Source organism: Megascapheus bottae, chromosome 19 (assembly GCF_031878675.1).
Source record: "Megascapheus bottae isolate mThoBot1 chromosome 19, mThoBot2.hap1, whole genome shotgun sequence".
NCBI classification, from domain to species: Eukaryota; Metazoa; Chordata; class Mammalia; order Rodentia; family Geomyidae; genus Megascapheus; species Megascapheus bottae.
Window position 1 is genome coordinate 27,821,085 of NC_143527.1, and position 14,802 is coordinate 27,835,886.

General features: G+C 39.1%; 1 protein-coding gene across 4 annotated transcripts in view; it reads right to left on the bottom strand.

Annotated features, from left to right (window-relative positions):
- Mapre2 (microtubule associated protein RP/EB family member 2) overlaps positions 1-14,802 on the bottom strand; it is a 129,925-nt gene that overhangs the window by 84,942 nt on the left and 30,181 nt on the right. The gene's annotated exons all lie outside the window — the stretch shown is intronic.

Genomic DNA, 14,802 nt, shown 5'->3' on the forward strand with positions numbered 1-14,802 from the left:
AAGAAGGACTGGAGCGCCGGGGTGTGGAAGACCCTTTAACTCCTTCAGCACCAACCTCTTAGGCCCTGGAAACGAAACCTGGTCAGGTGGAAGTTTAAAAAAAAAGAAAAGAAAAAAAACAGCCAGGTTCTGGTATCTGACCAAAGGAGTTAAAACGTTCTGGCTTCCTCACCCACCCTTAACAATATCATCTAGGAAAGCAAACCTGGAAGGAAGCCCTCTTCCCTTCTCCCCAGGAAAGACTTACAATGTGAGGATTCAAGATTACACATCAGGAGATTTTTAGGTAGGAAAAAAAACTCTTCAAATCGTGTTTCCATCTTTTCTAGACTATTGGACAGCCTTCACTCCCGTTTTCCCCACCACTCTCCTTCCCTGGGTGCTAATCTCTTCTAAAAACTAGGCATCCTCCTGCCTCAGCCTCCTGAGGGCTGCGAGTACAGCAGTGCACCCACAACTCCAGCCTTCTCGTTCTTTATTCTCTCTCCTGATACCAATCATTGGCTCTATCTATGGATTAGATTAGAGTCCCTCAAGAGAGACCCCAAGTGTATCTGATGCTCTCCTCCAAAGGAAAAATAGAATGAAAATTTCTCTGTGTGAATCAGAGGTGGTCTCTAAATATTCATGGGGATAGGAAAGGAAGCAGGGCTGGGATATAAAAGACATAGCATAGATACATGTGGGCGGAAAGTTCTCAGCTATGGCACAACCCTTCGGATCACTGCAGATAGTTTATCAGCTTCATCATTTTGTGATACAGATATTAAAAACAAGTTAAAAACTCTGTCATTCTTGACAATTCTCCAGCATATGTCCTTGGTTATAAGTTATTTCTGGTATCAAGCTTCTGGAATTGGAATCAAATGTTTCACAACCCAGATGGTAATGATAACCTCAAACAAGAAGCCCTTTTTTTTTTTAATTTTTTCTATTTTATGCTCTCCTTTTGGGCTATTATTTCAATAATTGCACTGCACAAGTAGATGCCTTCATTTACACCCTGTTCACATGAGAATGTTTTTCTCATAAAATCAGGATCTAGTTCTAACTGAAAGCTTAGTAAGAGCAGGAGACATACACTAAGCTTCACATTGCGCAGTGGTCTACAGCGATATGAAGCTAGATTCACCACCACAAAATCCATGCTTCCCCTTAGCATTTCGGTTACTTGACTCACTGTTGTCAGTTCTCTACAAATTTATGTTTTCACAAAAGCTTCCCCTTTGAGGGGTGGACAATCTGAATTAGAAAGCCACAATATTCAAATCGAATGTTCAGTGTTCCCAGAGTATCTTCACTAAATTAGGATTCCTTAGAGCAGTTTCCTATAATTCCATATTTAAATAATAATGTAAGACATAACTTGTGTCATAAGAATTCAATTGGTCAGGATTTGAACATTCTGCAGTATTTTTTTTTCAAGCAAATACTACCACTTTTGTGGAATGGTAGTGAGTTAGGTGGAAGAGACATGGAGGAGACCTTGTAAATCTTCCTCTACAATTGCTCTGAGCCACATTACTATAAAGGGACCTGGAAAGCTCCTGAGACCACTGATTGTGCTCCAAGATGCAGGGGCAACAGGGGTAATAATCTGAAAATATTAAACAGATGTGCTTTTTATTCTTCTCATAAATCAGGTTACCTGGCAGCCCTTCCCTACCTTAGCTTTGGAGAAAAGCAAAGGGTGGATTTCACTTTGGGAAGAGAGATCATCCAATACAGAGAAATGTACAAAAGATACGAAGAAGGAGGGGAGATTTTCCCACATTTTCAGACACAATTGAATGTAGGGAGAAGGGAGTGAAGGTGGGAGACAGCAAGGCCTACCACTCACAGGTCTCCAAACTCATGCCCTAGAAGGGAAGCTGAAGACAAAACCAAGGGACATCCTTTTGCCTTCCTTCACATTTGATGATATAGGCCACAAAGCCTTGAAAAAAAAAATGCCTCAAGAAATCTTTCCCTACCTGGGCCAAGAACTCCTTTCTCTACCAAGGAACAGCCTCAACACAAGGGTGGCTACTCTTTCCCACCCTTGAGTTTCTAGATGCCACACTCACCTATTCAGTCCTCTGGATGCTATCTTGCAGAGGAAAAGAGAGGACATTTAAGAAGCAGCATATTCAGCTAAGAGCTAGAGCTATCCAAAGATGGCTGAAATTGGAAGAGGCTATAATATTCTGAGTGAGTTCAAAGCTTTCTGGTTCTCTAGTCCCTACCAGAGTGGGGAGAGTTATCCAGTTCTAGAACAAAAATTGGACAATGGCTTTGTACATCTGTCTGTGGGCTAAACTTTTGCCTTTTGTATATAGATAATACTGAAAAGTATGCATAGACCACATTGTCCTCCATTTTCAAATAGGGACTGTTGAGGCAGGCCGACCAGGATGCCTAAGCTTGACTTTAGTCATAGGCTATGTAATGTGGCAAGTTGGTTTGGATCTCGAGATTTAGGTTCCTATAAGGTAATGTGCGATAATATTTGTTTCATAGTCTGGAATTCAAGGATATAATAAAATACTAAACTCATTATTAGCATATAGACTATTCTTACTAGTGGTAGGTGTTATTTTTAAATAATACATTAGTTATACTCTAAAATATTCATTTAACACATCTGGCTTTCTTGTATACCAGGAGGTGATAAAACATGAAAAGTCTCAGGTTCTGGCATGAAGAAATTGGGATGTGGGTGAACACAGTGAAAACATTGGTAATTAGAAGTTCTGTACTAATGATATCATATAAGGTGGTATGGGACCATGTAAGATGAGCCCCAATCTGAGAATGATCATTGGGAAGTAAGCCTACAAAGTTCCCCAGGTAGCTGGTACCTGTCTTGGATGAGTAATGCAATAGAAGCCTTTCTTGTTTCTATACAATAGAATACAAGTTCTCCTGAGAAAAGGACTTTAACTATTTCATTCACTGCTATACCTGCAGCTCCTAGAATAGCTCATGCAGATAGTAGGCACTAAATGAGTATATAATGCTCTCATTTATTCAACATATATCTAATTTGATTTCTTATGATAACCATAATGAGAAAATTATTGGCTCAAAGAAGAGAAGAAATTTTTCCAGAATTGGATATCAGGCCATACTAAAGAGCTTGACCTTAATTCTGAAGATGGTTTGAAAACTTGAAGTGCTGTAGGAAGGGAAATTATTACTAAAATTTGCATGTGTGAGGCTGACAACAGTATGGATGACACTTTGAGGGTCAACATGAGTCAAAAAGTAATGATCTGAACTAAACTAAGACAAGGAGGATAGAGGAAGTTAAGTGCTGATGACATAGGTTATTTAGAGCAATGAAAATGAAACAAGAAAAAAGTTGGAGATGCTATTTTTGAGTGGTAGGAAGTAGAAAGTCTGATACATGGGGTGAGATTGGAATACAGTCGTATACACATGAAGATGTAACAGTGAGCTCCCTCTCCCAACACACACTGCCCCTCCCATGTAACTACTATAGACCAACAAAAGACTAAAACAAACAATAAAGCTGGGTGTCAGTGGCTCAAACCTAATCCTAGCCAATCAGGCCGCTGAGATCTGAAGATTATGATTTAAAGTTAGCCCAGAGAGAAATCACAACAAAAAGCCAGAAGTGGAGCTGTGTTAGTAAAGCAGTAGCCTTGAACACAAATGCTCAGGAGCAGTGCCCAGGCCCTCTATGGGCTACAATATAGGCATGAAATAAATAAATATACAAACTAAAAAATTAAGATAAAAGCCAAAGCTTTGAGGAAGAAAGCACAAATTGGAAATATTCTGAGGATTCACTGTTAGGATCTGGTGACTCTCAAGATATAGGCATAACATTGGGCAACTGTTAATGGTGGGTAAGGAGAAAGAGATACCTCAAATGGATTCCAAATTTATGGCTTGAATGACCAAGTGGATAATAGTATCATTTTTCTCACTTAGGAATACAGATTAAGTTGTTCTTTGGAAGAAAAGTTCTCAGGATACATTTTGAGAAATAGTGCACATCATATTAGTTACCAGTAGGCTCTATATGTACAGTGAGTTTTCATTATTTGTCAAATAAGGAAATAATATACATGCCTCTATCTTATAAGATATGCTTGACTTGGAGATCCACATTATTTGGAGGTGATTAACCCCTAAGTTTTTATGAAACTTTTGACTGCTGTCATTCAGGGAGAAAAACGAGAATGGGGGTAGAATTCTTTTTTTTGCCGGTCCTGGGCTTGGGCTCCGGACCTGAGCACTGTCCTTGGACTTTCTCAAGGCTAGAGTTCTACCACTTGAGCCTCAGCACCACTCCCGGCTTTTTTTTTCTATGTATGTGGTACCAAAGAATTGAACCCGGGTCTTCATGCATGCTAGGCAAGCACTCTACCACTAGGCCAAACTCCCGGCCCACGGGGGTAGAATTCTTTTGAGTCTGGGTAATTGCTTCTTTTATTTATTTTTTAATTTAATGTATAGAGGATTTACAGTTATATTCGCCAGATAGTAGGTCTCACACATTGATACCCCTTCTCATGTTTTTGTCCCCATTTCCCTCCCCCACCCGCTCCCCTCATTTTCCCCTCCTATTTCAAATAAACAAGTAAATACCAGGTAACAAAGTGGGATACTGTAATAATATGAGATTAACCAAAGGGCAACACAAGAGAAGAGAGAAAAACATAATATATTAAGAATAACAGTCACTCATAATTAAGCTCATTTCCATGTCTTGGAGGTCCATTAATTTGGCCTCATCTAGGGTTTGAACTATTCGTCCACTAGGAGAGTCCTAGATGTGTACTAATTATTACAAATGAGGGAAACCATTGAGCCTATGTTCCTTTTATTTATTTTTTTTAATTTATAATTTTTTATTGTAATTAATAAAAGGGTTACATGATATTTGCCAGATAGAAAGTGCATTAATTCACATACATTGATACCCTTTCACATGTCTTGGTACCCATCACCCTCCCCCCCACCCCCCCACTCCCCACCTCCCTATGTTCCTTTTTAAAGGGGAGCAATGTGCAACAAAAAGACTATGAAGGATTTTGCCCAGGGTGGAGGTAGGGGTCAAGTCACAAGAAGAAGTGGTTTTAGTAATCCCAGGAGAGAAGCAGTTTCGTAGTAAAAGAAAAGGTCTCTAGGGCCAAATGTCACAGAAAGTTTAGATCCGATAAGGGCAGGGAAGTATTTACTCAAATTGATAAAAGTTTTTCTCCAAGAACACATTTGAAAGGGCTGATATCAGATTAAAGCAATCAACTACTGAAGGAAATAAAGACATTTTTTTATAAGTAGAAAACACTAGGACTCATTGCAAAACTGTTAATTTTCTGACTAAACCAAGATACTCAAAGAAGGAAACACTAAACCAAATCAAGTGTGTGTGTAAAATCAGCAACTAATGGGAATCAACAAATATTTGCACTGAGCACTTTCAGCAACATTTCTAATTGAAGCCAAAATGTTAATCGATGAGCACCTGTTAGACTTTCTGTGAGTTGATTCTATCCTGGAGTCCCCATTCTCCTGGGGTCAGGATCCACCAAAAAGGGAAAAGAAGGACAAAAACACAAGTAAAAGGGAACTATTGCTGGATAATGGTGGTTCATGCCTAGGTACTCATGAGCTTGATATCTGAGGATGATGGTTCAAAGCCAGCTGGGACAGAAAAGTTCATGACTCAGGGTCTAGGTGCTGTCAGAGCTTGAAGAGTTTGTTCATCTGCTAAAGGCTAGTCCTCTACCACTTCCAGCTTTTTGATGGTTAACTTTGATGGGAGACTTTCTTGGCCAAGAGAAATACAGGTGACACAAGCAGCTCTACAGGAGAGCAGTATTCATGGGAATAAAGGATTAGAAGAAGTAGAGGATAGGCATTATAAACTTTGGCTAAGGAAAAGGGAGAGGGCTGGAAGAAGAAATACTAGGATCTGGGGTTAGCGGTTGTATGTGATTGATAGGGAGAGAAAGAATTTTCTTATTCTTATTTATAGTGACAAATGATTTTGTTTCTGAGTAAGCCTCAACTAGCAACGTCCGTGTCTTGGATGCCTTCTGGAGAAAAAGAGACCGCAGGCATTTTTCTTGGTATTTATATTCAAAGCTCAAATCTGTTTTCATTTTCACTCTTGCCAAGATGTTATAATTCAACCATCTAGCTCTAGATATGGCTATCTGAAGGCTCTTGCTGAATGTATCTGTGCCCAAATTTATGAAAATTCCTCTATTTCCTTCTCCTGTTTTATTTCCATGTGAAAATAAAACATGCCATCATGAAGTGTCTAGGTAGCACAAGAACAATTTAAATGGGGTAAAAGGCATGTCAGGCTTAGTTGGGGGTGGGAAGGGAAGAGACTCTAAATACCACTAACTAATCAATAACCTTCCAGAAGAGTCAGAAGCTTTCAAGAGATTTCCTTAGGGGGTCTCAAATGTCAGCCAACTCATTGGTTTTTTGTTTTTGTTTTTGTTTTTTTTTCTGACTTTAATAACAAGAAGCCCAAAGTAGGTTGAAGAGATGTCTTAGTATCAACATGATGGCCTGGAGAAAGTAGGGGAACAGTTGTTCCATCAGAATCCAGGGCACCCCCCAGAGTTTCTGAGACACATAGGATCCAGACCATCAAATAACAATGAGGAAGGGACACTGTCAAGTGTGATGAGCACCGCAGCAGAACTAGGGCCCTCCACGCTCCCCTACAGCGTGTGGACAGAACATGAGGCTGGCAGCTGGAAGCAATGTGAGTAATGGAAGAGAAATCCCCCAATTTCTGACCTCACCCAAATAAAATTTTAAAAAAGAAATTAAAGTAGCTTACTTCATATGAGTGGGGGGAGGGGATGAGGGGGATGCAACTGGAAATTATGACGTAAGACTAAGTTTCCATCAGAAATGTTTTAATTAGAGTTTATATTTTCTTTCCCCATCAGAAATGTTTTAATTAGAGCTTAGAGTGCCAAGTATCTGCGTATTCTCAATTCACACTCACTCAAAATGTATACAACATGGACATAAATGAAGGCTTCAACTATAGAGTACAGCATACAAAAACATAATGGGTTAGCTTCTGGAGAAGCTTCCTTTGAGTTTCCATGTAAAAGAATCAGACCCTAGATCAGATCCAAAAGAATCTACAGAGATTAAACTTTTTTTTTTCTATCCTTTGTGATATACTGGGGCTTGAACTCAGGGCCTGGACGCAGTCTCTGAGCTTTTGTGCTTAAGGATTGCACTGTCCCATTCAAATCAGAGCTTCACTTCTGGCTTTGTGCTGGTTAATTGGAGCTAAGAGTCTCATGGACTTTCCTTCCCTGACTAGTTTTGAGCTGCAAGCAATCCTCAGTACAGATCTTAATCTTGACCAAATATTGTGAGATACAAGGAGTTTATGTCATCTGGCAGATCTAGAATCATTTCTCACTATTAACTCTCACACAGGCTGTCTGCTTGCTATTTTCTCCAGGCCACAATTCCAGTGTCTTCAGGGAGGATCCATTAGTGTTCAAGGATGTAACCAAGTCATCATAAATGAGAAGTAACATCATGAAGTGCAAAGAGCCTGTCTGCTCTTTCTGGAACATAGTTCTTCAAACCTCTTCGTTCCAGCAGAGATTGTGAATTCGAATTTTCCTCCTCTTAGCCCTCACAGTTGGTTCAGAGCATGGCCCCTGATGTAAGCTGAGTCACAGAACATTTTCTGGGATCTTGTAAAATTATAGAGCTGTATTATATGTGTATTCTATGTGTGGGGGATGGTGGTGGAATCGTTTTTTTATATAAAGATAGTATTCAGAAAATACAGTGTCTTGAATATATTGCCATATTTTATAGAAGACAAAAGTAAAGAGTTCACAATTTAGATATGGACTTGAATTTGGATCCAGGTGTTGATAATTAAAAACTGTGGAACTGTGGCCTAGTGATTGAATTTTGCTCAGCCTCAAGTTCTTCCTTAAAAGCTCATCATAGCAATAAGACTCTGACGGGTAGGAGACTTTTGAGTCAAGAATCTGGTAAGTTTCTCTGAGAAGGAACCCTGCTCCCTCTCACAAAGCCCCCTGGGGATTCCTGAGTCACTGGGGCACAAGGACAGCAAAGCTGAGGTACAGGCAAAGGATTTCAGGCAACAGTAAATTTTCTGCAGAGCTCCTGAGTACTGAGGAGGAGGAAGAACAAACCTGACTCGCTGTGGTAGGGGAAAGAAACATCAGCAGAAAGAATAGGCTTTTGTAGACTTATGCCCATTTCCTTGGGGGAAAGCTGCCAAACTGAAAAAGTCAAAGCTCCATTCAGCTCTCCAGAAGCACCTTGTAAAATAAAAATGTGGGCCTGTGGCCCACTGCACTCTTTCCTTTACTGAATAAGCAGACCAGAGGCAGAAGCTGGAGCTGGGTTGGCAGCCACGGTTTGGACAACACCCAATGCATTTAACAAGGTTGCCTTTCCCTTTCTGGACCCTTTTCAAACCTGAGCTTCAATGAAGACAAACACTCAGTTTTGAATTCTCAGAACCCATTCTCCTCTCTTGTCTGATACAGTCCCTTTCGCAATGAACTTGAATGGGTCCCTCCACTTCCCCTTCTACAACTCAATCTGCTTTCAGATATCCTCATCATAGCTGCCTTGCTCACCAGTCTCTCTGCAGAGTTCCTTGCTTCCTCTTTAACTACTTATGATGTCTACATGGCATCACTAGATCTACCTTTCCTCCTGCCTTTTTTGGAAACCTCTGGTATGTCCTGATTGCTTCCAAGATAAAAATTCCAAGTTGCACCGTTAGTATTTGTGACCCTGTACAGACTATCTACTCTAGAACTTTCATAAAGGTAAGAAGTTATTTGGTTATTACCTCACTGGAAATGTTGGTTCTACCTGCTGGTATCTAAAGAAGCAAAGTTGAACCTTGATGCACATTCATGTAGCAATAGATTCTTCGTCTAAATCTCCTATTAAACAAGATCCAGTGAAGCTGCTAGCCTTCTCAGTACTATTTGGAAATAACCCCAGCTCACTTCACTAAAAACTTAGGATGAGAGCACTTGTGGCTCATGCCTGTAATCTTAGCTACTCAGGAGGGTGAGACCTGGAACATCAAGGTTCAAAACTAGTTTGGGCAGAAAGTCCTTGATACTCTAGTTTCAAAATAATCAATAAAAAGCAGGGCATGACTCAAGTAGTAGAGTGCCAGCTAGAACGTATGAGGGCCTGAGTTCAAACTCCTGTATCATCATCAAAACTAAAATCACAAGAGCTAGTTAAATATAGCAATTTAGTCATATTAATCACCATGTGATATATAGACTTACTAATATATCAATGTATATATCAGTGATATATATTGAGAGATTTATCTCAGCATGATAGACATACACACACAAATATTAGTATTTGAGTTGCTACCTCTTAAGAGTCCCTATTGATTCAAGATGAGGAAGACAATCTGGAACATTCTACCACTATGGACTCATCTTTAAAACAGCTTTCACTATAATCAGATTACATCACTAACGACAGAATCACAATGTTTTCAGCAGGCTTAAAATTGCAAAAAATTCATAGGGAATTATTGGCTTGAAGAAATAAAAAACTAGAGTGTTGTTATTTCCTAGTGATGAAGAACATTCAAATTTCCAGAGAGGACAAGTTCTGAGGCTGGATGACAAGTCAAAAAAATTATTTTGGCTAGTTACCTTGGACACAATCAGTGGAACAGCAGCCTCTCATTCTGCACGAAAACACTCAACTCTGGACACAAGATTCTGCAAGAGGTCTCCACCCGCATTCATAGCCCTTGAGAGGCGTTCTCAAAGTTTGGACACAGTGCTATAGAGCAATGCCAGCAAACTTCATAGTGATTATGAAACAGCTGGAAATCCATGCTTATATCATGCACTGTGCAAATACTTCATAAAGGACACTTTCCAATTAACTGGGGAAAAATATAGCTTTGCTAGCACTAATCAAGGTGAGAGCTGGATTTCACTAAAGATTTCAGAATAACTCTACAGTGTCTCCTGATTATGTAATTCTAAAATTTATAGTTAGCCTATGTCTCTTTTGCTATTTTATTTTTCCTATTTCCTTTCCTTCAAGCACATGAAGCATTTATTGCCAACCCTTTAAATTCATCACAAGATGACAGGCCAAAGTAGCAACAAACAAACCAAATAACTTGTGTGTCTTCTCAGAGCTTCTTAGCATTGATTTTGCCTGGCAAAAAACCATGCCTTACAGCAATGAAAGACAGTGCCATCCATAATATTTTCTGTTGGATAAAGAAAGATACTACACCCCACCCAATTTAAACAGACAATGGAACAGTCACTGGCAAACCTAGAGGAGAGTCTTCCAAGTGCTATACAAATGCAATTGATAAACATCATGAATGAAAAATGTGAAAATATAAAGAAAGAGATAAGGGAGGAACCCATAGCTGAACAAGAGGAAACCATAAACAAGGTGATAAGTGAAAAAGAAGAAGCCATAAAGGCGGCCATAATAAAGGTTTTTCAAAGAAAGATGGATGAATTCATAGATTCCACAAATAAAAAGGTGACTGAACTCCAGCAAATGTTCAAAGAAAATAAAGCTACTGAGCTAACCACTCAAATGGAAATCAAGGAGCTAAAGAAATCCATACATGATCTAAAAGAAGAGATGCAAGGCATCAAAAATGAGCAATTTGAAGCAAGGAAGATGAAAAATAAAGTAGATAGCTTTGATAGCAGGTTAGACAATGCAGAGGAGAGAATTTCCGGGGCTGAAGATAATTTAGTTATTATAGAAAAAGAACAGAAAATGTGTCAATCCAAATCTAGGAAAAATGAGAGAGCGCTTCAGGAGGTCCAAGATACAATTAGGAAGCCGAATTTAAGACTAATTGGTATTGAGGAGGGCGTGAAGAAAGAGGTCAATGGTATTGGAAATATACTTCAGGGAATCATCTCAGAGAATTTCCCAAATATCCAGAAGGGCAGGCCCATCCAGATACAAGAAGCTTTTAGAACCCCAAGCAGACCTGACCAGAAAAGAACATCCCACAGCCACAATGTAATCCGAACTGGATCAATAGAAACCAAAAAAAAGGATCCTAAGGGCAGCCAGGGAAAAGGGTTCAGTAACCTATAAAGGAAAACCAATCAGAATAACGCCAGATTTCTCAGCAGAGACCATGCAAGCAAGAAGTGACTGGAAGCATATATGTCATGCCCTGAAGTCAAATAACTACCAACCAAGAATACTGTACCCAGCTAAGCTCTCATTCATAACTGAGGGAACAATAAAAACATTCCTTCCATTCCAGGGAAAAGCTGCAACAATATGTCGCCCTTTAACATAGTACTAGAATTCCTAGCCAGTGCAATAAGGCAAGAAGCAAGCATAAAGGGGATCGAAGTAGGGAAAGAGGAAATAAAACTATCCCTCTTTGCAGATGACATGATTCTGTATTTAAAGAATCCTATAGACTCTACTCCCAAGCTCCTTGAGCTGATTCAAAACTTTGGAAGAGTAGCAGGCTATAAAATCAACCCTCAAAAATCAATTGCCTTCCTTTACGCCAACAGTGAGAGGAACGAGGCAATAATCAGGAAAGAAACTCCTTTCACAATAGCCTCAAAGAAAATAAAGTACATAGGAATTAGCTTAACTAAGAATGTAAAGGATCTTTTTGACGAAAACTTTAAAACCCTAAAAAAGGAAATTAAAGCAGAACTAAGGAAATGGAAAAACCTCCCATGCTCCTGGATTGGAAGAATCAACATTGTGAAAATGACAATCTTGCCAAGAGCTATCTACAAATTCAACGCAATACCCATCAATATCCCAATGGCATTCTTTAAAGAAATAGAAGAGGCAATTCAAAATTTCATATGGAATAATAAAAGACCCCGTATAGCAAAAACACTTCTTAGCAGAAAGAACAGCGCAGGAGGAATTTCAATTCCAAACTTTAGACTCTATTACAGAGCTATAATTATCAAAACAGCTTGGTACTGGCACAAGAACAGGCCTGAAGACAAATGCAATAGAACTGAGGACCCAGATATTAAACCATAGACCTATGGCCACCTAATCTTTGACAAGGGAGCCAAAAAAATAGAATGGAAGAAAGACAGCCTCTTCAACAAGTTGTGCTGGCAGAACTGGTTAAGCACCTGCAGAAAACTAAAGTTGGATCCTTCTTTGTCACCTTGCACTAGAATTAACTCCAAATGGATCAAAGACCTGGAGGTAAAAGCTGACACACTGAAAACTTTACAGGAAGGAATAGGAGATACACTAGGCCTCCTTGGCACAGGTCAAAACTTTCTTAATAAGGACCAAGAATCACAACAAATCAGAGAAAGGCTGGATAAGTGGGACTGCATTAAACTGCAGAGCTTTTGTATGGCAAAGGACATAGCTAGTAAATTAATCAGGAAGCCTACAGAGTGGGAGAAGATCTTCACCAACCAAACAACGGACAAAGGCCTCATATCTAAAATATATCAACAACTCAAAAAATTGAATCACTCCAAAACTAATCTCCAAAGTAACAACCATCCCATTAAAAAATGGGCCAAAGACTTAAAGAGAGTCTTCTCTGAAGAAGAAACAAAAATGGCCTATAGACACATGAAGAAATGCTCAACATCTCTGGTCATAAAAGAAATGCAAATCAAAACAATGCTAAGATTCCACCTCACTCCAATTAGAATGGCCAGGATCAGGAAAACGAATAATAACAGATGCTGGAGGGGATGTGGCCAGGAGGGATCACTACTACACTGTTGGTGGGAGTGCAAACTCGTTCAACCACTATGGAAAGCAGTGTGGCAGTGCCTCAAAAGGCTAAACATAGAACTCCCCTATGACCCAGCAATTCCACTACTTGGCATTTACCCAACCACCCAGAAACAAGGACATACTAAACCCACTAGCACAACAATGTTCATTGCAGCACTATTCACCATAGCAAAGATTTGGAACCAACCTAGATGTCCCTCAGTTGAGGAGTGGATCAACAAGTTGTGGTATTTGTACACAATGGAAGTCTATGCTGCTGTCAGAAAGAATGACATTGCCCCATTTGTTAGGAAATGGAAAGACTTAGAAAAAATCATATTAAGTGAAGTAAGCCAGACTCAAAGGAACTTAGGCTCAATGGTTTCCCTCATTCGTCATAATCAGTAGAAACCTTGGGCTCTACTAGCAGAGATTTGCAATAGAGCAAAATCTTGATACATAAGGCCATATAGTATGAAGCTAATTGAAAGGACCTCCAGGATATCGAAACAAAAGCCATATAACAAATGATTGTTGTCCTTAATGTACTATGTTGTCTCTCATCTCCTTTGCTGTCCCTTGGTTATCTCATATTGGTATAGTATCTCACTTTGTTATCTGATATATTGAATTTATTTGTGTTTGGTTATTTGAAATTTGATAGGGAAGGGGGGAAAACCAAGACGGGTGGGGGGTGTGGGGGGGGGAGGCAAATGGGTACCAAGACATGTGAAAGGGTATCAATGTGTGTGAATTAAGCACCTTCTATCTGGCAAATATCATGTAACCCTTTTACTAATTACAATAAAAAATGCAAAAAAGAAAGAAAGATATTACATTCATTGAAGAAACCATTTTATGATCTCTCTTGAATATCAGTAGGCAAATGTGAGCACCAAGTTCCTGCATGAGTTTCTTTTTGAATGATAATAATCTCCCTAAAGTAAGGAAAGGAGGTTAGGGAAATTTTGGAACTTGTTCTGCAAATACTCGTAGCAAATTTTATTAATCTCAAGGTTATTTCAGTTTGCTGAAGAAAAGCCAGTTACACATAGATGTCACTAGAACTGAAATATATTTATTTGTATAAAAGTCTTTGTTGTGTTTCGGCTTAGAGGAAAATGTTTTATTTTTTCTTTTCTTATTGGCACTGATGTTGGGTCTAGGAGATTCCCTTAGTGCTTTTGTTCAGGCTGGAGTTCTACGACTTGAGCCACAGTTCCGTTGCTGACTTTTTGGTGGTTAATTGGAGATTAACCGCAAAGTCTCACAGACTTTGTTGGTCAGGCTGACTTTGAACAGTGATGGTCAGATTTCAACCATCTGAATACCTAGGATTCTAGGCACGAGGCACTGACATCAGCTAGAAAAATGGCATTCATACTTAAGGGCTTTCAGAAAATAGTTGCAGTGGATATTCCACCAAAGGAAAATGATTATCTGGATGTGAATGAAAGGACAGAGCTCATGATTGATAAAAGGATTAGTAAAGTTCTCTCTTTTCTTTCCAGGTCTCAATTAGGAGTTTAAAAACCTTTAAGTTAATAGTATTAAGTCCAAGAAGTTTCCAACATCCTACCACAAAGTAAAAGGAGGACTAAAGTTCAGTGAAAACTCAACAAATAACCATTGCCTTGGAACTCTGAATGCTTTAGGTACAACTCAACCAGGGAATTTCTCCCGTGCCATATATCAAGTCATTCACAGCTAACTGACAGAGACAATATGCCTGAAGTATCGATGCTTTGTCATTTATGTGAAAATGCCAAGCATGATGGCACATACATGTGGAGTTTGCCTGTAATCCTACCATATGGAGAGGTCTGTAAATTAACAAAATAAAAAAATAAGTTGCTATTTCCTTCTCTGTGCCCTAGGGTTGTTCTTTAACATTATATGTTTAGCAGAAAATATAATTATGTAGAATGTACTTATGACTAAAGAGAAAACAAAAACTTAGTTTCTGACATTATAACAATGCTAGACTATGTTACAAAAATTACTTAAAGACATGGTTACATTTTTATTTTCAGCTAG